At 32.2% G+C, this 26,011-nt stretch overlaps 1 long non-coding RNA gene across 3 annotated transcripts; it reads right to left on the bottom strand.

Annotated features, from left to right (window-relative positions):
- Nucleotides 1-14,100: 14,100 nt before the first annotated feature.
- On the bottom strand, nucleotides 14,101-18,354 carry LOC131859856 (uncharacterized). Of its 3 annotated transcripts, XR_009359398.1 has the most exons (5): nucleotides 15,517-18,354; nucleotides 15,129-15,212; nucleotides 14,668-14,759; nucleotides 14,484-14,573; nucleotides 14,101-14,351 (listed from the first exon to the last, which is right to left on the bottom strand). It is a non-coding gene; the product is annotated as an uncharacterized LOC131859856 (long non-coding RNA). The 3 variants fall into 3 exon arrangements; XR_009359400.1 differs by having other exon boundaries at nucleotides 14,484-14,555; nucleotides 14,668-15,212; XR_009359399.1 differs by having other exon boundaries at nucleotides 14,668-15,212.
- Between the last annotated feature and the right edge of the window lie 7,657 nt (nucleotides 18,355-26,011).

A 26,011-nucleotide genomic window follows, 5' to 3' on the forward strand; every position in this document is an offset into this window, starting at 1 on the left:
TTAAAATCTCAGTATCTTCTTCCTTTATTAAGTAGGGAATAGTTATTTAGTAATTGGTTCATTTTGCAATAGTCTATGGAACTATTATTCACCACCGCGTTTTAAAAAAAGGAAATGAATTCAAGATGGATATCTTTCCCATTTGTTAGATGATGAGTATTTATTAAAGAAATATTGCAAATTCTATTTTGTCTGCTCCTAACTTTTGAAGCATTGTGGATTCTTTTTTTGTGTTTAAATCTCTTTCATCCAACCAAGTTTTTCTAGATTTGGATTTCCATTAAATGTATTCTAACATAATATTTATGCATGCTAATGTATAAAATTATTTTCTCTTATGTGATGTATTTACTTTTGATTTAATTCTTCTAGTTCCTTTTCTATTATAACATCTCCTCAAAAATATTTCTGAAAGAATTTTTATTCCAATCATTGAGCTTTGTCTTTTGAAGTGATTTTTTTTTTAAATATGAACATCTTCATCCCTTTTAGAATTGTTGGCTTAAAACACCATCGTTGAATTGAATCCTCTAAAATTTCTCTTATGAAGCACATCTTCTGGAATTTAAACTTCTATTTGAGAGGGGATTTGTCTTTTGAGGTTGTTGTAGCATAAGGAAATGATTGGAGCTCAAAATTGAAATTTTCAAAATTTGAGGGGATAGTAACCAATTAATAGTAAATAAGAATCAATCAAGACTTTAAAAAATATTTATAAAACCCAAATTCCTATTGTTCCAAGTATAGGTTTCATTTATTGGGGCTACATCAATGAGATCCACATCAATTGCAAACTTTTGAAAACAATTTTCAGATTGTGAAATGCAAGAAAGGCCCCCCTCATTTTCTTTGCTATCTAGAGAATTACGTTGAAATCTCCCTTAAGGGAAAATTTGGTGTTCAAATATTGAGAGAATTTGAGATTGTAACTCATTCTATTCCTAGATTTTTTCTTTAAGTTTAGTCAAAGCATAAAAATTAATTAAGAAAAAGAATTAAAAAGAGGGAAACTCATTCCATGTATACATATTAGAAAGTAAAATTCTTACCTCAAGGAGCATCTTATCTGATGAAAAGGTGATTAGTATGTAAATAATCAAATGGGTTTTATTGAAATTTTGGGAATCCCTGCTATCTAAATTGCATCCACACAAAATCCTTTCTAACCTTTGTAGTGGTTTAAAAATAGGTTGACATCTAAAGACTTTAATTTTTTGCTTGCAATATGATGATATTGACTAATAGGTTGTTAATTTGGCACTTGGCCATACACCTTTTGTAGACAGGACAAAACACAAGTCATGCTTTTGGAATACAAGAAGACACATGATATGGATTCTCTTATTCCATTCCTTAGATCTCAAAATGTACTTTTAATTATTGATTACCCACTTGACAACATATTTTATTGCATTTTCTTCTAATTTGTTTTCCTCCCACATTTACTTATAGATCCTATATTGGCATTTAGTAATTTAGATTTTGACTAACTAATACCTCTATAACCTATGATACATAATTCTTCAAATCCATTTTTTTTAGATGTGTTAACAATACAAGAATCCCATATTACTTAATTGTCATCACAAGGTAAGATGCAAGTCGAAATAAAATGTAATACATGACTATTAACAAGATTTTGGCAACTTCCTGAACATTTGATATGAGAAGTAGCAACTATTAAGGTAATAGAAGGAAGAAATATAAGGGGAGTTTGGAGGTTAAATGGGGGGTGGTAACATAGGGGAATTGAAAATATAGGAGATGAAGTATGGAAGTGAATAATAGAAAATAAAGCTTGGGATTGTGGAGGATGGGTGTATCAAGTGATGCAAAGCATTTTCTACAATAATCTTCTCCCGTGTTCAATTGGTTGAGTAGTTGTTCAATCATTCTAGGACTTCTAGATTGCTATTTTTAAGTTTCTCTTCAATAGTTTTGTGTTGACTTGTCTTCTCTTGCTTTTGGTTGAGTTTGTTTAAGGGGAAATCTCTAGTAAGTTGAGTAGTTAGGGGTAGTTTGTAGATCAAAGGGTCAATCTTAGAAGAGAATAAAGATTAGAAAATATGATGAGCTCAAATGAGACTTAAAAATAAGAGGATATTATTGTTAACTGTAGACGAATAAAAATGACCATATTCCTAAAATGAATATTTTATGTTCATTTCTCTATTTAATTAAATCCAATTTAATTAAATTATCCACATTCCTCTATTTAAATAAATAAATTACTCAATTTATTTAAATTAAATTCACTATACCCATTTAATGAATAAATCATTTTATTCAATTAAACCCCCCCTATCCACTTTTAATTAAATTCAAATTTAATTAAATAGTTATCCTAAATTGAATAAATCTAATTTATTTAATTTCCCCAAATTGCAACCAAATTGAATTAAATTACTTTATTTCAATTAAATCCTATTATCCCTCCATCCACTTGCATTTTCCTACATCTCCCACTTGCCTTCCTAAACCTATTTCTAATCTCTTCTAATCGCTTCTAATTAGCCTAACCCATCTTCTAAACTTTGTCACATCCCTAAGCAAAGGGAGGTCACTTCTCAAAAACCTCAAAGTCTTTGATAACCATTAAAGGCTTCAAGTCTTCAACCACTTAATTCCCCAAAGTCTTCATAACCATTAATGGTTAACTCAAACTCTCTTACATGGTTAAAGAATTTCTTTTAACTCAACCTTCATCCAACCCAAGGGTCTCATCAAGCCTTTAATGCTTTGACCATGGTTATTCCTTAATCATTTGCACACAGGTTTATCCTTGGATTAACTCTTAACCCAATGGGTAATCTTAACTTAGACTTGACCCTTACCCTCTAGATAACCATAAGGTCTTCTCAGGCATTTAATGCCTCCAACCCCTTCTCTCAACCCAACCCTATGTTGACACTTGTCACCATTTCATTGGTGCAAATTGCAAACATGGATCCCCAACTTTCAAACTCAACCCTTGATCAACCTTTTCAATCCTGACCATCCATTGCCCTATTTTTTTCTATAAATAGAGCTCTCATTCCTCCATTTTTACATATAGAATCCAAATTCGTAGTATCATACTTATGCTCAAATACATTCAAGCTTCCATATCATTTTTATGCTCATCATTTTAGCCTCTTTTAATTAGAAATTAGTCTAAATATGCATGTTTAGATTACTTTCTTTATCATTTAGCTCAATCATAGACTAATATATATCATGTTAGGATAGTATTCATACTAATCTTGTCATCTTATAATCTAGTTTATTGCATTTTAAGATCATGTATAGCTTAGGATGCATTTTATTCTAAAATCTATCAAAGCATCCCTCGTTCTTGCATTTGCCATCCCTAAACCATTTTGCTCAGTGATCTGAGAGCAAAAACATTGGTTTGAGGGACATTGTAAGATAGAGAACCATGAGACCAACCTTGGGAAGCTGAGTGATACTTCATTACTCCATAGCTTGCACCAAGAAGTCCTGTGTGTGTGTGTGGACAAGTCTTTTGGAATATGTTCACATATTGAATTCTATCGACCCGCTTTTCCCGCATACATTAACATGCTAATATTTTGTTGATGTGGCCTCTGTTGGCCCCTTGGATACTACTAGTTTGGCCCCCTCAAGCCTTGAAGTTTATTCTCTTGTTGCTCATGTTTTGCACCAACACTCTACTCCTAGTGAGTCTTCTCTAGGTGTTGTTATGCAACAACAATTTTCTCTAGGTGTTGTTATGCAACTACAGTCTGCTCCAGGTGCAGATGGTTTTTTTGAGGGGGTTTCCCCACTTGATCTTACTTGCAATGATGTCCCTAACAATAGTATTGCCTAGACTATTGTTTTTCGTAGGTGTAAAGGTAAGTCCTTCCCCTCCCAAATTTTGTTTTGGGATATTTTTTATTCTCCCCACTCTTGAGTTAGGTTCATAGCTTTTTGATATTGTGTTGTGGTTCATTTGGCAGGCCTTTTAATAGTGATCCTCTAACCTATTGTTAATGGCTTGTTCGACCTGAGCTTGTATAGGGTCAACACCCTTGTTTTGTTGCCTTCTTTTTTTTGCCTACGGGTTGTTTGTATACAGGGTCAACACCCTTGTTTTGCTACTTATTTTAATAATTTAATATATGCCATTATTCTATCAAATTTTCCATTTTATAGTTATTCTACAATTTTCCTAGTAATTAAAGTAATACTTGAACTAGTAAGTGTATGTGATTTTTTGCTAGTTAAATTGTTGGATGGGATAGCTCCCATTAGATTAGTTTGAAAAAGATTAACAAAATGGGTTTTTGTTCTGGCCCAAACCAGTAGAAGTTACAAATGAGGAGCCCCCTCCCCACTCAAAAATCACTAAAGAACAATACCCATTAATAGGTCAGAACTAACCACTACAATCTAGCCTTATCTTTAGAGTGTTATCTCATAAGCATATGGCAACTAGTGTCTTATTTACATCTTTTGGCATGCCTCCCTTTTCCAACATGCCAAACCTCCTCCATCTCCATAACCCTAACCTAAATCTACCCACCTTTAGTCTGATTGTCCTTCCCCTTACATCACAAAGATACAACATCTTTAGAATCCAATTATTGCGATGAAAAAGGAGTTTCCACTTGCCTCTCATTCAAATCATTACTAGCATTAACACTATCCAAAATCAGAGACACGTTATCTACAAAAGTCTCAATAGAAAGGGAAATCTTAGCCAATTCATTGGAAGCATCCATTCCACTCTCAGAGTGCTCTCCACCTTTCTCCCCTGAGTAATGGAGAGTAGAGACATCTTTCCACCAAGTGGCTAACTTTTCCACCCTCATTTTTGTGCACTGAGTAGCAATATGTCCAGTTTGAAAACATCTTCTGCACCTAAAATGAATACCCTCATAGTCCAAGGATTGCACCCAACAACCTTTCGATGTTTTCATAGAAATATCTACAAGGAAATTTGTAGTGTCATGTCTATTTCTACCAAAATCTAGGCATAAGTAGAGTGCAAAACATTTGAGGAGACCTCATCCACCAATAAGAAACTGCCCAAAGAGTTCCCCAACATTTCAAAATAGGAATCAAACCACAATTGGAGAGGAAGATTCAGAAGCCTTACCCACAGGGGAATACGATCAAATGATTCAGTAGAAGGATTGAAGGATGGATGCCAAGGTTTCAACATAAGCATTTGATGACCTTCCCAAGTTCAATGGTAGTCACAAAGCACCTTGTTTATGTCTTTAACATCTTAAAAAACAACAATGAAGAAACCCCGAGCACATGGATAGATTTGAACACATACATCCATAATGGGTTCCTAGTTCTTGGAGATCCATTTGTGAAGTTCTCTTAGGCTTGGCCAAATACCTTTAAAACACCCAATCAAGACTAACCCAGAAAAAAACTTCTCATTATGTTCTACCTCCTCTTCAACTCTACCTGCAAGCTCCTCGCAAATTGATTTCAAAGCGGATAAAACTTCTTTAGAGTTTATTGCCCCATTCCTTACCTTGTCCTGTGGCACAAAGCCAAGGGAGAGTCCATTAAGGTCGGATGGGAGATTAGGATTCAATGGAGGATTGTGATAGGATGGAGGATGGAGGATTGGATGGAGGCTTGAGGTAGGATGGAAGATTAGGATTGGATGGAGGGATAGGATTGGATGAAGGATTGAGGTAGGATAGAGGATTAGGGTCATGAATTGTGGATTGTATTTTGGGATAATGATATATTGGATTTGGATTAGGGATGTAAGTGGTAGTGTTATTATGAAAAGAAGAAGGTTAGGATAGGATCATGGGAGAAGATGGAGGTATGGGTGTTGCATATGAGGGATACATGGATAAGATATATGCAACAGTTGTGGGTGGAAGACATAATGGATTTCCCTTATCAAAGGTGGGATAATGATTATGAGTGGATGCACATGGAGGAATGGTAGGGTAGCTAGGATGAACAATAGGATTTTGGTATCTGACACTTAGCACAAGCTTGCTAAGGATGAGGGTATCGAGTTTTTCAATTTCATATTCATCTTGATCAACAAGACTCCCATCATCATCAAAATGGGACGAAGTGGTATAAAATGAAGGATGACCAAACTCATCATAATAAAATTGAGAAATGACTATTAGTTAATGAGTTAGAGAGATGAAAGATGAAAATGGATGATAGGCTAAAGACTGGAATATGGTGAATGACAAGCTCAAACTAGGATGGGGATTGACTTTGAGGAAGTTGGAAAGAGGATAAAGTTTGATGTTCGATTTTGATGTTTGATATTTGGATTGATTAACTTAGGAAGAAGGTAATCATGATGTGAATTTGGCGACAATGACAATGGATGAAAAATGACGATTATGATGGTGACTATGCTAGGACTAGGATAAGGATCATGAAGATGAAAGTTTGAGACTTTGATGGAAAACAAGTTTGGACTTTAGACAATTGATTTTTGACTTGTTCTTTGGAAAAAGATAGTTTGTGACACAAACACAACAAGTACGCAAGTATGATAAATTCATTAACAATCATGTACTTCCTTGGCTGGCAAATAACAATACTTGTTGGATCCCACTTTAGAAATCAATCTGTAGCCACACTTATTCATATTGGATATCATAAAAGTCTAGTGTCATTGGCTCCCCTCCATGACAACACACTTCTCAGGAACACCCAACTTTGAATTCCTAAAGACCCAAAGGTCTCGAGGAATATGATATCTCAATAACAAAATGCGAGATTGTGGGCGGCTTCAGAGGTCTAACCTCTTGCGCCAACAAATAGAAGGTTTTTAGGAAAATAAAATAAATTTGGCTCATAGTGGGGTAATTTTGGGGTAATGTGGTGGTTATACATGTGGTGGCTAGCTCATTTAAGATATATAATAGCCTATAAAACACAAGTTGTTATGCATTTACCACACAAGCACCTGGGGATTTTGAATTTTGTCAAGATCACGAAGGTATTTGCATGTAGATATTGAGGGAAAACATTGGTATAACATAGTGGCACCAGTTGATTATGGCTTTCACCAAAATCATGAATATTTATATAGCAGACCAAAAGAGTACTGCTTGGGTCGTTCCCTCTCACTTGGCCTTATATAATACTTAGGAGGCAGACCCTTCTACCTAAAAAGAAGTAAATCAAATGTCACTAACACTTTTATTTGCACCCAAGACCACAAGAGCTAGGGTAGAGGATAGTGTGTGTTAGCAATAGGTCCACTCACACGCACAAGTGTGCCAAACACCAAAGACACTGATTCATTTTAAGTACCAATTCAAATATTGTTTAATCTAAAAGAAAACACTCTCCTAATCTACCTCTAAAAAAAAAATAATTAGTAGTTTGAGGTATTATTTATGTCTTTGACCAATCAAAACACCTCTGTTGCACTCGACTTTGCCACATGCTATAGTCAGATTATTAGTAACATAGAAAAACCCCAAGAAAAAAGATAGATCCAAAATAGAACAACATTAAAATAACCAGTTTAATGTGAAACATTACCTAAACACATGTGAAATACTACTTAAACTTATATGAAATACTACATATACTAATGCGAAACATTGCATATACAAATGCAAAACACTGCATATACAAATGCGAAATATACTACATATACTAATGCAAAACTTTGAGTATACTTATATGAAATACTACATATACTAATGCAAAAATTTGTCACAATGAATGCGAAATAGTACAACAACACAGATATGAAACCAATTTCTATGTAAAACTCACAAATTAGGTCCTGCAAACAAATGGATTAGTTTTTTATAGATCATGGTTAAAAGTATAATCGCGTTTTTGGAAGCAACTTATTGAAAATACTTGGTTTGTTCTTCTAGTTCATTAATCAGTTGATCTACTCACAAGGCCCTAACATGTTGTTTCTGTAGTCATTTGTGTTCTACTATTTGTCGAGATCCCATATAATTAATCTTAACACTACGAGTCATATGGTTAAAATATTGCAAACTTATCTACCTGCTTCATTCAGAAAAATTTCTTAAAACTGGAAGCAAATTATCATTGAAAATTGACAAGCGATCCCAAAAATAACAATTTTAACAAATTGCAGATCTTACCCACTTTTACCTATGACATATGTGAAAAACTTGATAGGTATATGAGAAACACCAACTGGACAAATGTGACACATTGGTAGAATGGATGCAAAGTATGATCAATACAAATGCGAAATATTAATAGAACTGATGCAAAAAATTGTTAGGATGTATATGAAATACTAATGATACAAATGCAAAATCCCAGTCATTGATGCGAAAAGACATATTTGATCTTGCAAATGGAATTTTTCTTGTCTCCAAGCACCAAAACTTGCGATTCAAAAGCACTAAAACAACAAAAAAAGATTAAAATGACCCATGAAGTGGGTCCCACTAGACACGCCAAAAATGTATGTAAAAAATTGTGAATGTAAACTAAAGAGACTGAAAAGATGAACTAAACAATCAACAAACACATATTTCAACCACACTCAATATTACGACGTTAAGAAAGAAGAGAACTAGATAAACGAAATACAAGCAATTAAACTACAAACTCTGGATTATCCTTCAATCTGATAGTCCCCTGATTTGATGTGTGCTTGTTGAATGATAGATACTAGATTTTTCTCCATGATAGTGAATGCAAGATGGATATTAAGATAAAATATGATGCAAAATGGATGTGAGATGCTTAATGGATGTGCAAAAGTGAGTGAACGATTCTACATTACGAGAGTATGAAAATGGAAGTGGATGAACAATTTTGCATTATGAGAGTATGGAAATGAAAGTGGATGATCAATGAAAGGAAAATGGGGAGGTTAAATAGGCTAGAATGAGAGATGGAGAGGGATTAGAGGGAGACACATGTCACTAAGAAGGGCATGTGTCATGGATGAATGACATGTGCCCCTGAGGACACATGCCTATTTCGGAATCAAACACCCAAATTGGAAGGTTCTATTCCAAAAGAAATTACGAAATAGAGATATTCCCATGGTTTAGGATATTTGAGATATTTTCTCAATTTTTAGGAAATTTGGTTCCCTTCCAAAATGAGGATATTTCCATGTTTAAGATATTTGGGATATTTTCCCAAATTTTAGGGCATTTGGTTCACCAAAATTCAAAGGCATTTCCCAAATTTTATGAAATTTGGGATATTTTGGGAATGCACACATATGATGAGTGATAAGGGATAGGGTTGAATAAACCCTTGGTTAGTTAGATGGGCTAGGCTAGAGGAAGGGTTAGATAAGGGTTAGAGTTAGGAGACATGTGGAGAAATAGAATTAATATATTTAATTAATTAATTCTATGAGAGAATATTAGGAGGAAAGGACAAAAGTGAATTTAATAGTCAAATTAGGCACCTGATTTATTTAATAGAAGGGTCAAATTTAATTAATTAAATGATTTATGATTTTCAAATAATTAGTTAAAGGAGAGCTATAGTGTAATTAATAAGATTAATCAGCTAGAAGGAGGGGACACTAATTAATTAAATAATGCATAATTATTTAATTAAAGGCACACTCAGGATAGCTAAATTCAATTAACCAAATTAATCAAATTTAGGTGTCTACATCTCTTAATTTAATATTGTTGATGGAGGGATGACTAATAGAAATGACAATTAAAGAGAAAACATGTGTTATCTAACTAGTATGCCCTATTTAGTGCTCAGAGATCAAGCGGCTACCCTACTTTACATTTTATTATGTCTCTTAATAATATTGTTGATGGGAGGAATGACTAATAGAAATATAAATTAAAGAGAACATGATTGACTATGCATTAGTAGATATGGGGGGATGCATTAGTAGATATGGGGGGATGCATGAGAGAGAACATTGGGATTATGTTGGATATTAGAAATAGAAACTATAAGGTAATAGAAGGAAGCAATGTAAGGGGAGTTTGGAGGTCAAGATGGGGGAGATAGCATGTGGAATGGACAACGTAGGAGATGAAGTATGGAAGTGAATAATAGAAAATAAAGCTTGAGATTATGGAGAATAGGTGTATCAAATGATGCAACACATTTATTCTATAATAGTATCCTCCCATGTTCAGTTAGATGATTGTTTTTTCAATCATTTTAGGACTTTTAGATTACTATTTTAAAGTTTTTATTCAATATTTTGTTTTGACTTATCTTCGCTTGCTTTTGGTTAAGTTTGTTTAAGGGGAAATCTATAGTAAGTTGAGTAGTTAGGGGGAGTTCACATGATTAAAGAGTCAATCTTAGAAGAGAATAAGGATTAGAAAATAATATGAGCTCAAAGGAGACTAAAAAATAAGAGGATATTATTGCTAATATGCCAATATTTTATCAACTTTTCAATGTTATAGTTATTCTACAATATATCTAGTTATTTAAATGTTTTGTTTGGTTATTGAGTGGTGTATATATTCTTTCATGATTCTTTTCTATTAGAAAATATTTTTATTTTTAAGGGTAAGGCAAAACAAAACACTAACTTGTAGGTTCCAAAAGTCTAAACAATAATTTGATGAGTTTATATTGTAAAAACTCCTCTAAGCTTCTCCATTTAATAAGATTATACCATGGAGAGGTTGAGCTAGATCCAAAAATTAGCATTATTATCAAGATTATGAAAATCAAACACAGCAACAATATAGTCTTTAAAATAATTTGTTATCTCTTAGTGAGGTTATAAACAAAATTTCAAATCATAAAAGAAATTATTATCATTATTTCAAATCATAAAGGAAATTATTATCATTCAAATATAATGAATAATTAATATATATTTAAATTCACCATTCATGGAATATGTACTATCTTCAATATATTAAATATTAAATTTATTTTAAATGAAAATGTTTACACATAAGCTTCCCTTAGCTTCAAGAATATATATTCAAACATTCTCTACTAACAAGACCAACCACGTGAAGGTGGAAGCTTGCATGGCCTCCCCTAAGGGACCCAAGACAACCACAAAACAACACAACACCACACAAAACAACACAAACAAAACACAACAAAACAAAACATGATATAACATGAGATGACATGACACCACACAAAACAACACATACATTTTTATTTTATTATAAAAAAATTATCTATATACCTGTAACTGTATTTGTAAAGTGAATTCATGACATATTTTTAATTGATATTTTTGTAAGGGTAATTTATTATCATCTATTATGAATTGTTTCATGGCATTTACAATGATGTTAATTATGTGACAAGTTAAAATGTAATTTTTTTTAAAATGGGGGCACGGTTATATATTGTTATGATTTAATAAGGGTAATTTATGACCTTTTTTTGTGAATTGTTATAGAAATTTTTTATAAAAATATTTACGAAGGGATTTGTTTTGTGATTTACACATGATAAATTTATTTTCAAAATCATCATTTGTAACTTTTGTATTGAGATTAAAAATAATGAATTCTTAAATAAAAATAAACATTAAACACAAATTATTCAAAAATGCAAAGAAAATGAGATAGAGACCTTAAAGAATGGTCTTGGCCTACCAACCATTCTTTAAGCTATTTATTCCCTTTAGTCTTTAAAAGGGGTTGTTAGCCTCTTCTGATAAACTTTTTTTATTAAACATTATATTTGTACATATTACAATGATTGGCCAAAATTTTACTAAAGAAATTATCAATGCTTATCTCCACCTCTTGCTACTCTAAATACAAAGAGGAAATGTCACTCCCACCATGCTGGAAATGTATGCTAGGGTTGTGCGCAACCCTCCACCTTGTCATACCAATTTAGCCATAAATCAGTCTATCATAATGTAACAAATATCAACATTAGATTTAAAAATAATGTAAGTTATATGTAGATACTAAAATAGATAATGCAAATAATCTATAATCCATCCATAAATCAGAAAGCTAGAAAACCTTTTGAGTCCGAAAACATTATAGTTGGACATCCTGAGGCCAATGAACCTGTAAAAAATAAGAAGTCTAGCAAACCCCAATAACCTTGTATGCCAGTATAAAAAACATCCATCTCATTATTGTTAAACAATAGAACCCACCCTTAATAAAGCACCTACCCTATTTTACATTTTATTATGTCTCTAAATAATATTGTTGATGGGGGAATGGCTAATAGAAATGGAAATTAAAGAGAACATGATTGACAATGGGTTGGTAGATATGGGGGGATGCATGAGAGAGAACATTGGGGTTATGTTGGATAGTAGAAGTAGCAACTATAAGGTAATAGAAGGAAGCAATGTAAGGGGAGTTTTGAGGTCAAAATGGGGGAGGTAGGATGGAGAATGGAAAATGTAGGAGATGAAGTATGGAAGTAAATAATAGAAAATAAAGCTTGAGATTGTGGAGGATAGGTGTATCAAATGATGCAAAGCATTTATTCTATAATAGTCTCATCCTGTGTTCAATTGGTTGATTGGTTGTTCAATCATTTTAGGACTTTTAGATTACTATTTTTAAGTTTCTATTCAATAGTTTGTTTTGACTTGTCTTCACTTGCTTTTGGTTAAATTTGTTTAAGGGGAAATCTCAAGTTGAGTAGTTAGGGGGAGTTCATAGGATTAAAGAGTCAATCTTAGAAGAGAATACGTATTAGAAAATAATTTGAGCTCAAAGGAGACTAAAAAATAAAAGGATATTATTGCTAATATGTCAATATTTTATCAAATTTTTAATGTTATAGTTATTCTATAATATTTCTAGTTATTTAAATAATGAGAGAACTATTGCGTGTTTTGTTTGGTTGTTGAGTTGTGTATATATTTTTTCATGATTCTTTTCTATAAAAAAATATTTTTATTTTTCAGGGTAAGACAAAACAAAACACTAACTTGTAGGTTCTAAAAGTCTAAACAATAACTTGATGAGTTTATATTGTAAAAAGTCCTCTAAACACCTTCATTTCATAAGATTATACCATGGAGAGGTTGAACTAGATCTAAAGAATAGCATTATTATCAAGATTATGAAAATCAAACACACCAACAATAGTCTTTAAAATAGTTTGTTGTCTCTTAATGAGGTTATAAACAAAATTTCAAATCGTAATGAAATTATTATTATTATTTCAAATCATAGAGGAAGTTATTAAAATTAAAATATAGTGAATAATTAAAATATGTTTACATTCACCATGCATGGAATATGTACTATCTTCAATGTATTAAATATTATTTATTTTAACTAAAAATATTTACACATAAGCTTCACTTAGCTTCAAGAATATTTATTTAAACATTCTCTACTAACAAGGCCAACCACGTGAAGGTGGAAGCTTGCATGGCCTCCCCTAAGGGACCTAAGACAACCACAAAATGACACAACACCACACAAAACAACAAAACAACAGACACGACACGAAATGAAATGACACGACACAACACAACACGACACAAAACAACACAATACAATACAAGTTTTATTTTATTTATAAAAAAAATATTTATATACCTTTAATTCTATTTGTAAAGTGAATTCATGAAACATTTTTAAATGATATTTTCAAGGCATTCACAATGATGTTAATATTATCATTCATTATGAATTGTTTCAAGGCATTCACAATGATGTTAATTATGTGACAAGTTAAAGGGTAATGTTATCATTCATTATGAATTGTTTCAAGGCATTCACAATGATGTTAATTATGTGACAAGTTAAAGGGTAATATTATCATTCATTATGAATTGTTTCAAGGCATTCACAATGATGTTAATTATGTGACAAGTTAAAATGCATTTTTTTTAAAAATGGGGGCATGCTTATGAGGTGTAAATTGTATTCATAAAGTGAGTAAATTATGCTTTAATAAGGGCAATTTGTGATTTTTTTTTGTGAATTGTTTTAGAAATGATTTATAAAAACATTTAGGAAGGGATTTGTGTTGTGATTTATAAATGACAAATTCATATATAAAATCATCATTTGTAAGTTTTGTGTTGAGATTAAAATTAATGAATTCTTAAATAAAAGTAAACATTAAACAAAAATTCTTCAAAAATGCAAAGAAAATGAGATAGAGACCTTAAAGAATGGTCTTGGCTTACCAACCATTCTTTAAGCTATCAGATAAACACACAACCTTAAGGAATAACCATGGCCACTAGCTATTCCCCTCAGTCTTTAGAAAGGGTTGTTAACCCCTTCTGATAAAACGCTTTTATTAAACATTATATTTTTACATATTACAATGCTTGACCACTATGCTTGGCCAAAATTTTACTAAAGAAATGATCAATGCCTATCTCAATCTCTTGCTGCTCTAAATACAAAGAGGAAATGTAACTCTCACCATGCTGGAAATGTTTGCTAGGGTTGTGTGCAACCCTCCACCTTGTCATATCAATTTAGTCATAAATCAGTCTACCATAATATAACAAATATCAACATTAGATTTAAAAATAATGTGAGTTATGAAGATAGTAAAATAAATAATTTAAATAATCTATAATCCATCTAGAAAACCTTTTGAGTCTGAAATAATTATAGCTGGACATCTAGAATTGTAGCTGGACAGACATCCTACGGTCAATGAACCTGTAAAAAATAAGAAGTCTAGCAAAACCCCAATAAAGAATTAAATAAAGAGTTAAATAAGGGGAACAACCCATTAATTCTTATAATAAAAATAATCAGTATGAAGAATTACCTGAAAAAAGAATTTTGCCCTCATTCAATTGTCATTTCCTTTTCTCTATCTCTTCCTCTACTTCCTCTTCACCAACTCTGTCTTTTTATTTGCTATCACAAAAATATAATATGAAAAAAAAGAGACAAATAAAAAGTAAATGAATAACATGGACAGACCAGTGTGCACACTGTATACAACCTTTACAAGAAAAAGAAAAATTCAAAAAAAATCAAAACAAAACAAACTCTTAAAAAAATTGAAGAAACAAAGCACTGAGAAAAAAATTACAATGAAAGAAAGAACAAGAAAATAGAATAAACCATCAGCAGGAAAGGGAAAACCAATTAAAAAATGTTATGTCTATGATTCCTCTTCATCCTAGCAAGACAAACAATTCATTAGTTTTAATAAAAAATAATTCATTAGTTTTTATAATAAAGATAATTTATATGAAGAATTATTTTGAAGAAAATTTTTACCTTCATTTGATTGATTTACCCTCATTTAATTGCCATTTCCTTTTCTTGCCTGTTCCTCTTCTCTCCCTCTTCACTGGTCTGCATCTACCTACAACAATTTTTTCCCATAAAAATAAACAATAATAAATCTATTAGAAATGGAAATTAACCATGCCTCTTCCTCTTCTCTCCCTCTTCATCACAAATTTTTCCCATAAAAATAAACAATAATAAATCTATTAGAAATGAAAATTAACCAAATTAAAACATGACTTCTTTGGATTGTGTAAAAATTAAAAGATATAGTGGTCAAATCTGAGATTCTTATTCATCCTAGCAAGACAAACAACTTTGCCTTGAATTTTGCTTTCGCTAAATACCAAAAGTCCAGTGAACTGTTGAGATGGACCTACAAAGAAAAGGATGAGGTCAGTGAACTGCTGAGATAAGTCCAACGAACCCTTCCCTTCTTAAATCCATGAGAAAAGGATTTAAGTTGAAGGCAACAATGTAAGTTGCTTATAGCTGGGTTCATATTTTTAACTAAAAGAGAAGTCCTGAAAAAACAAAAATACACACATGTAAGTCTACTGAAAAAACAAAAATACACATGTAAGTCTACTTTAATTCTTCATTTTTGGATGTATAAGTTGGTCAGTAGACATTTATTAGATCTACAAGAGTTTATAGAGCTTAGGCATCAGAGAATTCAAACACGGGGTTGGCTGTTTTGGAAATCTAGCCTCCTAGAACAAGTACTTGTAATCATAACGAACTCATCTTTATTTCTCTGCATTTCATGACTACATTAGAATCTCAACCAAAAACATTAATCAATCTACTAAAAATAAAAACAAACACAAGCAGAAAAAAGAAAACCACCACCATTAATTACCTTCCAGCATTTTGCTGCAATAACAGAAAAAAGAAAACCACCACCATTAATCAATCTATTAAAAATAAAACTGTAAAAATTGAAAGATTAATAGAAAATGGCCTCTCAAGTGGTCAAATCTTAAGTGTTCAATTAGCCATTCATATGTGAACAATCTATGATTCTTCTGTATCCTAGCAAGGCACACAATTCATTAGTTCTTATAATAAAGATAATTTATATGAAGAATTATTTAAAAGAAGAATTCTGCCTCCATTTGATTGTTGCTTCTTTATCCATGATTCCTATTCATTTTAGCAAGGCAAACAACCCATTAATTTTTTATAATAAAGATAAACAATATAAAGATTTACATGGAAAAAGAATTTTATCCTTATTCAGTTGTCATTGCCTTTTGTTTGCCTCTTCCTCTACTCTGCCTCTTCACCTTCTTTGCTTTTTTATCTGCTATCACAAAAATGTAAAACCAAAAAAAGGACTAGAACAAATAACACAGATAAAAATGTAAAACCAAAAAAAAGACTAGAACAAATAACAGAGACAGACCAGTGTGCACACTGTATACAACCTCAAACAAATAAAATCAAAACAAACTCTTCAAAAAAATCAAACAAACAATGCACTGAGAAAAAAATTACAATTAAAGAAAGAACAAGAAAACAGAATAAAGTATTAACAGGGAAGGAAAAAACAATTAAAAAACTCATATGTAAGTCAAACAAGATAAACAATCTATGATTCCACTTTATCCTAGCAAGACAAACAATTTATGAGTTCTCATAATAAAGATAATTTATATGAAGAATTTTGCTTCCATTTGATTGTTGCTTCCTTCTCGGTGATTCCTATTCATTTTAGCAAGACACAAAAATCAATTAATTCTTAAAATAAAGATAACCTTTACAAAGAATTAACAGAAAAATATTCCCTCATTCAATTGCTATTTCCATTTCTTGCCTCTTCCTCTTCATTGCTTCTTCACCTATTGTGCCTCTTTATGCCAAAAAAAAAAAAAGAAATCAGAAAGTTAAAAAAGCTAAGGAGTATGAATGCTCAGTTATAAAAAAAATAAAAGATCACAAAAGGGCATTTCTGTAATATATTTTAAACCCAATAAAAATACAATGCTAGACCAAAAAATTCCTGAGCAGGGTATGTCATTGTAGATGATTTGCAGGGTATGATATTTTTGTAATATATCTGAACTAAATAAAAATACAATGCTACACCAAAAAATTGCTGAACAGGCATGCATGGACCAATAAGGCATTGCAGCTACACATCCTGAGGCCAACGAATTGTGATCCACCGCATTATTGTTCAAACAATAGAACTCCATGATCCAAACCTTCCTTTCTTGTATCCATCCAAAAAGGATGAGCCATACAAATTTATGTTTAATTAAAGGCAACAATATCAGTTATATAAAGAGTATAAGCTTCATTTGAAAGAATTCTGTTTATAGCTGGGTTTACCTTATAACCCTCACCGATTTGACCAAAGTATCATGGACAATTCTCAACTTTATTCTTAGCTTGTCCAATACCTAGTTCTCTGTTCTATCTCTTATGCAATAGAGAATAATGGAAACAGAAGCATGTTCCCAAGAACATATACACATCACAGGGGCAGCAGGCGTCATAGCTTCCATGTTAGAAATTAGGATTTCATTCTCTAATTTACACAAATCTGTAGATCTAAAGCCAAAGAAATTTGTATCCTTGTATTCCATTTGAAATAATATTTAACCCAAAATCAAAATTACTCTATTCCAATGGTAAACAAAATTCACTATTTAATATGATACATAACCAATAAAGCTCAGTCAACTTTATATTACTATGGTAAACAAAATTCACTATTTAATATGATACATAACAAATAAAGCTCAGTCAACTTTATATTACTATTGTATTTTGAAACCCAATAAAAATACACATTAACTACTGATCCACATCTAATCAAGACATACCTGTAAAAAACTCTTGCAAAAACCTGCTTACTATTATTGTTCAACAAAAGAAGTCCATGATCCATCCAAAAGGATGGGAGCCATACAAATCTATGTTTAAATTAAAAATTAAAGGTAGCAATGCCAGTTGTAAAAGAGTATAAGCTTCACTTGCCTGTTTATAGCTGGATTTACCTTACAGTCTTGTTTATAGCTGGGTTTATGTCATGGACAATTTTCAATTTTATTCTAAAATAATCAATACTATAGCAGTCCTTTCCACTTACCTGGCGTGTGGATTAGTGAGGAGACAATTTTTGCTGAAAGAGAAGATTTATCATCTCAAGGATATTTTTTGTGAATTCAAACACTCTCGCCTGGTCCTACACCTCATGACTGCATTAAAATCTTATTTTATCAGTCATTTGCTCAACCCAAAAGGATTAAGAGAAAAAAATCTGGTGTTCTGCCAACCATCTAAACAATCTATTGTTCCTCTTTATCCTAGTCAGGTAAACATTTCATTAATTCTTATAATAAAGATAATTTGTATGAAGAATTGATTGGAAGAAGAATTGCTGCTTCATTATCCATGAATTCCTATAATAAAAATAACCAATATAAAAGAATTACCTGAAAAATTTCCTCATTCAATTGTCATTTCCTTTTCTCTGCCTCTTCACCAACTCTACATCTTTATCTGCTACCACAAAAATATAATACAAAAAAAATACCAGAACAAATAATAAATTAATAACGTGGACAGAGACCAGTGTGCACACTGTATATAAGAAAGAAAAATTCTTAAGAAAATCAAAACAAAACGAACTTTTGAAAAAAAATTGAGCAAACAGAAAGCACTGCTTTGAGAAAAAAATTACAATTAAAGAAAGGATAAGAAAACAAAATAAACCATTAACAAGAAAGGTAAAACAAATTAAAAAAACCAAGCAACTCAAACTAGTCAAACAATCTATTGGTTCTTCTTTATCCTACAAACAATAACAGAAGAATTTGAAGAATTTTTTATTTATTTTTTGTTTGTCTCCATGCAATTGCAAGTTCCTTTTCTGTGATTCCTATTCATTTTAGCAAGACAAACAACCTGTTAATTTTTAAAATAAGTATAATCTATACCTGAAAAAAAAATTGCCCTCTTCCTTTTCACCTGCTCTGCATCTACCTACCAACATTTTTCTCCAAGAACATTTACCACCAGTTTTGTCCAAGAGCATACAAATAAACATGAACAAATTTATTAGAAATAAAAAATAAATCAAATTAAAACATTGCCTTTTTGGATTGTGTAAAAAATGAAAGATTAAGAAAAAATGACATCTAAAGTGGGCAAATCTGAGATTCTTATTAGTCCCAGCAAGACAAACAACTTATAAGAATAAGAAGTATTAGGTACTGAATACAAAAAAAATTACAGATCAGAGCATGTACAAACATACCCAAAGTCCAATAGGGGCATTGCAGCTGAACATCCTATGAGGTCAGTGAACTGCTGAGACGAACCTGCAAAGCAGTAGAAGTCCCGCATAGTATGGGGGCCATTCAAATCTGTTTAAATTGAATGCAACAATGTAAGTTGTTTGTAGCTGGATTTACCTTATAATCCTGATGAATTTGTCAAGAGGAGATATTTTTAACTGAAACAGAAGTCCTTAAAAAACAAAAAAAATGTCCACGTGTTAGTCTACTCTAATTCTTCATTTTTAGATGCATAAATTGGTTAGTAGATAGATCTACAAGAGTTTATAGACCCTAGGCATCATAGAATTCAAACACATGGTTGGTTGTTTTGGAAATCTAGCTTCCTTCTAGAGCAGGTACTTGTGATTGTGATTGTAACGAACTTTCCATCTCTATTTCTCTGCATCTCTGCATCTCATGACTACATTAGAATCTCAACCAAAAAGATTAAACAGAAAAAAGAAAACCACCATTTACCTCCCAACATTTTGTTGCAATAACAGGAAAATAAATATTAGTCAATCTATTAAAAATGAAAACAAATCAAATTAAAACATGGTGTAAAAATTGAAAGATTAAGAAAAAATGGCCTCTAAAATGGTCAAAATCTAAAGTGTTCAATCAGTCATCCATATGTAAACAATCTAATGATTCTTCTGTAGCCTAGCAAGACACATAAATTCATTAATTCTTATAATAAAGATAATTTATATGAAGAATTATTTAGAAGAAGAATTTTGCCTCCATTTGATTGCTACTTCCTTATCCGTGATTCCTATTCATTTTAACAAGACAAGCAACCCATTAATTTTTTATAATAAAGATAAACAATATAAAAATTTACATGGAAAAAAAATTTTGCCCTCACTAAAGTTGTCATTTCCTTTTGTCTGCCTCTTCCTGTTCTCTGCCTTTTTATCTGCTACTACAAAAATGTAAAACCAAAAAAAGAACTAGAACAAATAATAGATAAATAACACAGGCAGACCAGTGTGTGCACTGTATACAACCTAAAAATAAAACAAACTCTGAAAAAAATTGAACAAACAACGCACTGAGAAAAAAAATTACATCGAAAGAAAGAACAAGAAAGCAGAATAAAATATTAATAGGAAAGGGAAAAACAATTAAAAAAAATCCATATGTAATTTAAACAAGACAAACAATCTATGATTCCTCTTATCCTAGCAAGGAAAGCAATTCATTAGTTCTTATAATAAAGATAATTTATATGAAGAATTATGTGGAAGAAGAATTTTGTCTTCATTCGATTGCCGCTTCCTTCTCTGTGATTTCTATTCATTTTAGCAAGGCAAAAAAATCCATTAATTCTTAAAATAAAGACAACTTTTATGAAAAAATAGCTGGAATTTTTTTTCCCACACTCCATTTCCATTTCCTTTTCTTTTTTTTCCCGCACTCCATTGCCATTTCCTTTTCTTGTCTCTTCCTCTTGTCTGCCACTCCACCTATTGTGCTTTATCTGCTACTATAGAAATGTAATACCAAAAACACAAAAAAAAAAATCAGAAAGTTAGAAAATCTTTTAAGGAGTCTGAATACTCAATTATAAAAAAATAAAAGATCACAAAAGTACATTTCTGTAATATTTTTTAAACCTAATAAAAATAAGATGCTAGACCCAAAAAATTGCTGAGTAGAATATGTCATTTCTGTAATATATTTTAAACTGAATAAAATACAATGCTACACCAAAAAATTGCTGAGCAGGGCATGTATGGACCAATAAGGCATTGCAGCTACACATCCTTAGGCCAATGAACTGCTGATCCATGTCTAATAATGAAGACAAACCTTCAAACAGTAGAAGTCTAGCAAAACCCCAATAGCATACATCCACCACATTATTGTTCAAAGTTCAAACAATAGAACTCCATTATCCTTGAACCTTCCTTTCTTGTATCCATCCAAAAAGGATGGGAGCCATACAAATTTATCTTTAAATTAAAGACAACAATATCAGTTATATGAAGAGTATAAGCTTCATTTGGAAGAATTCTGTTTATAGCTGGGATTACCTTATAACCCTCACGGATTTGGCCAGAGTATCATGGACAATTCTCAACTTTATTCTCAGCTTGTTCAATGCCTAGTTCTCTGTTGTATCTCTTCTACAATGGAGAAAAATGGCAACAGTAGCGAGTATGTTCCCAAGAACATACTCATCAAAGGGGCAGCAGGCTTCATAGCATCCCATGTGGCTAACATGCTTCTGAAAAGGTACCCACAATACAAGATTGTGGTATTGGGCAAGTTGGACTACTGCTCCAATTTGAAGAACCTGAAACCATCCAGGCCATCCCCTAATTTCAAGTTCGTGAAGGGAGATATTGGCAAGAACATACTCATCACAAGGGCAGCAGGCTTCATAGCCTCCCATGTGGCTAACATGCTTGTGAAAAGGTACCCACAATACAAGATTGTGGTATTGAGCAAGCTGGACCACTGCTCCAATTTGAAGAACCTGAAACCATCCAGGCCATCCCCTAATTTCAAGTTCGTGAAGAGAGATATTGGCAAGAACATACTCATCACAAGGGCAGCAGGCTTCATAGCCTCCCATGTGGCTAACATGCTTGTGAAAAGGTACCCACAATACAAGATTGTGGTATATTGAGCAAGCTAGACTACTGCTCCAATCTGAAGAACCTGAAACCATCCAGGCTATCCCCTAATTTCAAGTTCATGACGGGAGATATTGGCAGCGCAGATCTGGTGAATTATCTTCCCATTACAAAGAAAATTGACACCATCATGCACTTAGCAGCTCAGACCCACGTGGACAATTCATTTGGCAATAGTTTTGAGTTCACCAAGAATAACAACTATGGCACTCATGTCCTTCTAGAGGAATGCAAGGTCACTGGGCAGGTTATAAGATTCATTCATGTCAGCACTGATGAAGTCTATAGTGAAACAGAAAAGGATGCCATTGAGGGTAATCATTAGGCTTCTCAGCTTTTGCCCACAATTCCTTTCTCTACAACTAAGGCAGGTGCTGAGATGCTGGTCATGGCCTATGGGAGATCCTCCGGTTTGCCTGTGATTGCTACACGAGGGAATAATATTTATGGCCCCAATCAATTCCCATAGAAGCTCATACCCAAATTCATTCTTCTGGCAATGCAAGGTATGTCACTTCCTTATAATCAATACCCAAATAATCAATTCTATAGACTTCTACTACCTGCCCATGTACCCAATTTGTGTGTGGATTAGTGAGGAGATATTTTTTGCTGAAAAAGACGTATTCCACGAGTTGTTTGGTCGACCTTACCTGCCCATGTACTCAATTTGTGTGTGGATCTGTGAGAGAATTCAAGCACTAGGTTGACTGTTTTGGAAATCCGGCTTCCTTCTAGAACATCAGTTATGTGAACTCTCCCTCAGTCCTAAATCTCATGACTGCATTGGAATCTCACTCCATCAGTCCTTCAATGCAAAAGGATTAAAAATAAAAATACCATTTACATCTCCATGAACATTAAAATAAACATGAGCATTTAAATCTATTAGAAATGAAATAAACCAAATAAAAAATGGGCTCCTTAGATTGTGTAAGAACTAAAAGATTAAGATAAAATAACCTCTGAAGTGGTAAAACATGTAATTCTTATTCATCCTAGCAAGACAAACAGCTTATAGGAAGTATTAACTAGAAAAATAATTTTACCTTCAGGGCATGTACAGACATACCGAAGGCCCTATACGGCATTCCAGCTGAATGTCATATGAGGTCAAAGAACTGTTGATTCACATCTATGGAGATGAACCTGCAAAGAAATAGAAGTCCAGCAATGTTTAAATTGTTTATAGCTGGGTTTACCTTAGAATCTTGACAAATTTGGCTAGAGGAGACTAAGCAAACAATACATCTTGCATAATCATCCTTTCCACCTGCCTCCCTATGTAGCCAATTTGTGTCTGGATTAACGAGGAGACATTTTTCAGTGAAAGATAAGTCCTTAAAAAAAACCAAAAAGCCCATGCATAAGTCTACTTGAGTTCTTCATTGTTAGATTCGCACGAGTTTTATAGAGCCTGGGCATGAGAAAATTCAAACACTGGGTTGACAGTTTTGGAAATCTGATTTCCTTCCAGAGCAGGACCAGCAGGTACTTTGATCATAACGAACTTCCCATCTCTATTTCTCTGCATCTCATGACTAAATTAGAATCTCAACCATAAAAAAATAAACATAATAAAGAAAACCGTGAAAACCACCATCTGCCTTCGATCATTTTGATGCAAGAACATAAAAATAAACATGAGTCAATCTATTAGAAATGAAAACAAATCAAATTAATGCATCATGTAAAAATTAAAAGATTAAGTGAAGAATAGCCTCTGAAGTGGTCAAATCTGAAGTGTTCAATCAACCATCGATATTAAACAATCTATTTCTCTTTACCCTAGCAAGAAAACAATTCATTAGTTCTTATAATAAAGATAATTTGGATACCATGATTTCGATTCATTTTAACCAGAGAAACAATCCATTAATTCCTTAATAAAGATAACCAATATGAAAAATTACCTGGAAAATTACCCTCATTCAATTGTCATTTCATTTTCTCTGCATCTCTGCTCTGCCTCTTCACCTTCTACTACCATAAAAATTTCATAAAAAAATAGACCAAATAATAGATAAGGAACATTGACAGACCAGTGTGCACACTGTATACAACCTTTACAAGAAAAATGAAAAATCATTTAAAAAATCAAAACAAAACAAACCCTTAAAAAAATTGAACAGACAGAACGTTGAAAAAAAATCCAGAGAGAGAAAGAATGAACAAGAAAACATAAGAGAACAAACCATTAGCAAGAAAGGGAAAAACAGTTTAAAAAAAATCATTGTCAATAAGAGAGTGAAATTGAATTGTTCATTTATATGGTCACTTGAAATGCTTTGGCCCGCTCCACATTTGAATTTTCTTTCAGTTTTGTTTTTATCTGGAACACTCTCAACGGCTATTTGAACCTTCTTGGCTGGAGAAATACACGTTCAGGCGCTCTAACTATTTTTCAACTACAGATGCATGAAACAAATGTTGTTTTTTAATCTATTTTTAAAGCAATACTTACTCTATGAACAAGTGATCTGTATTAATGATATCAATTTTTTACAATGTAGAGTTTTTGGGTTTGAATGTGTTAGTGAGTTTTTTACCATCAAAGTAAGATTCTACATGTAATTTAAATTTGATTACATTTTCGTTAAATTTGTTGATTGTTTAATTTTTGTGTCTTGAGATGGATATATAATATTAATTAGTACTTCCATTTTAGATGTGTAATGGGTTTTCATAATAATTTATATTTTTGCATATAGATGATGAAAAAGATTTCCACATCTAAGAGTGGTAATAGGAAAAGGTTTAAATCTTTATTCAAACTAACATTAAGGAAGACACAAGTAACAAAGTCATAAAGTTTGGGAAATACTAAACCTTAGAGATAACACACAACGTTGGCATTGATGTTCCATGGTTTGATGGATTAATCATTGGTAGTGAGTGAAAACACCTCATCATTCATGTGTAGTGACATGGTACAATTGCACAAGCCCAAAGAAACATTCATTTAGCTTAATGAATAAATAAAATCTACTATTGGGAATATTATCAATGTTGTGCCAACCAAACAACACAAAAATCAACAAACATTGTCCACAAGTACATGATATAACGAAACTTAGGCAAAGATTCCTACCCATTCAAATAGAATATAATAAGGTTTTACCATAAGTGTATATGTCATTCACTTTTCAAGACATTTAATTGATAAATTTATGAATCCCTCAATCAAATAAGCATGAATCATTTATTAAATGCTTTGAAAACTAAATCTACAACTAGAACACATAAGCATCTCCAACATATTATAGTAAGTTGTTCTAACCTTCACTCTAACCTATTTTTCTATAGGGGCAAGTTATGAAACCTCACACTTCCCATCATATCATAAGAAGTTCATAATAACATGACCCTCAAATGTCCTTTCCCAAAGGATGTACTCAAAATGTTATTGTTGTTCTTAAAGATTCTCATCTTTCAAAAGGAGTTGAAATCTTAGATAACAAGGAGGTCCCCATGACATAGATAGGTTCCACATAGCAGATTTCTACCTCTCCAATAGAATAAAGAAATGTAGGAACTTGTCGCATCTATAAATTCATATGATCTCAACTTAGGGTTGTTGAGTGAGGTGAAGATGTGAAGCCTAGGTGAAGACATTAGGAAAGTATATTTTGTTATTGTTCCTTATCTGAAATCACCAAATCACCCTCTACCACAAGTGACAAAGGATTTTGAAATACTGCCACTATCATTCCCACCCTCTAATTCCCTCTTCCAAATTCCTTCCTTTATTACACTTAATGGTCAAATCGTTATAAACCTACTTGAGCTCCCATTGTGGGTGCACGTGCAAATAATTTAGATTTCCTCTCCCACAACTATATAATATACACATTATTCATTTTGTATTTATTAAATGCAATTGTATGCCTTGATATACTATCTCTATCATTGTAAGGATTTGTAAATTTTTTAT

This window comes from Cryptomeria japonica, chromosome 11 (assembly GCF_030272615.1).
Source record: "Cryptomeria japonica chromosome 11, Sugi_1.0, whole genome shotgun sequence".
Taxonomy (NCBI): Eukaryota; Viridiplantae; Streptophyta; class Pinopsida; order Cupressales; family Cupressaceae; genus Cryptomeria; species Cryptomeria japonica.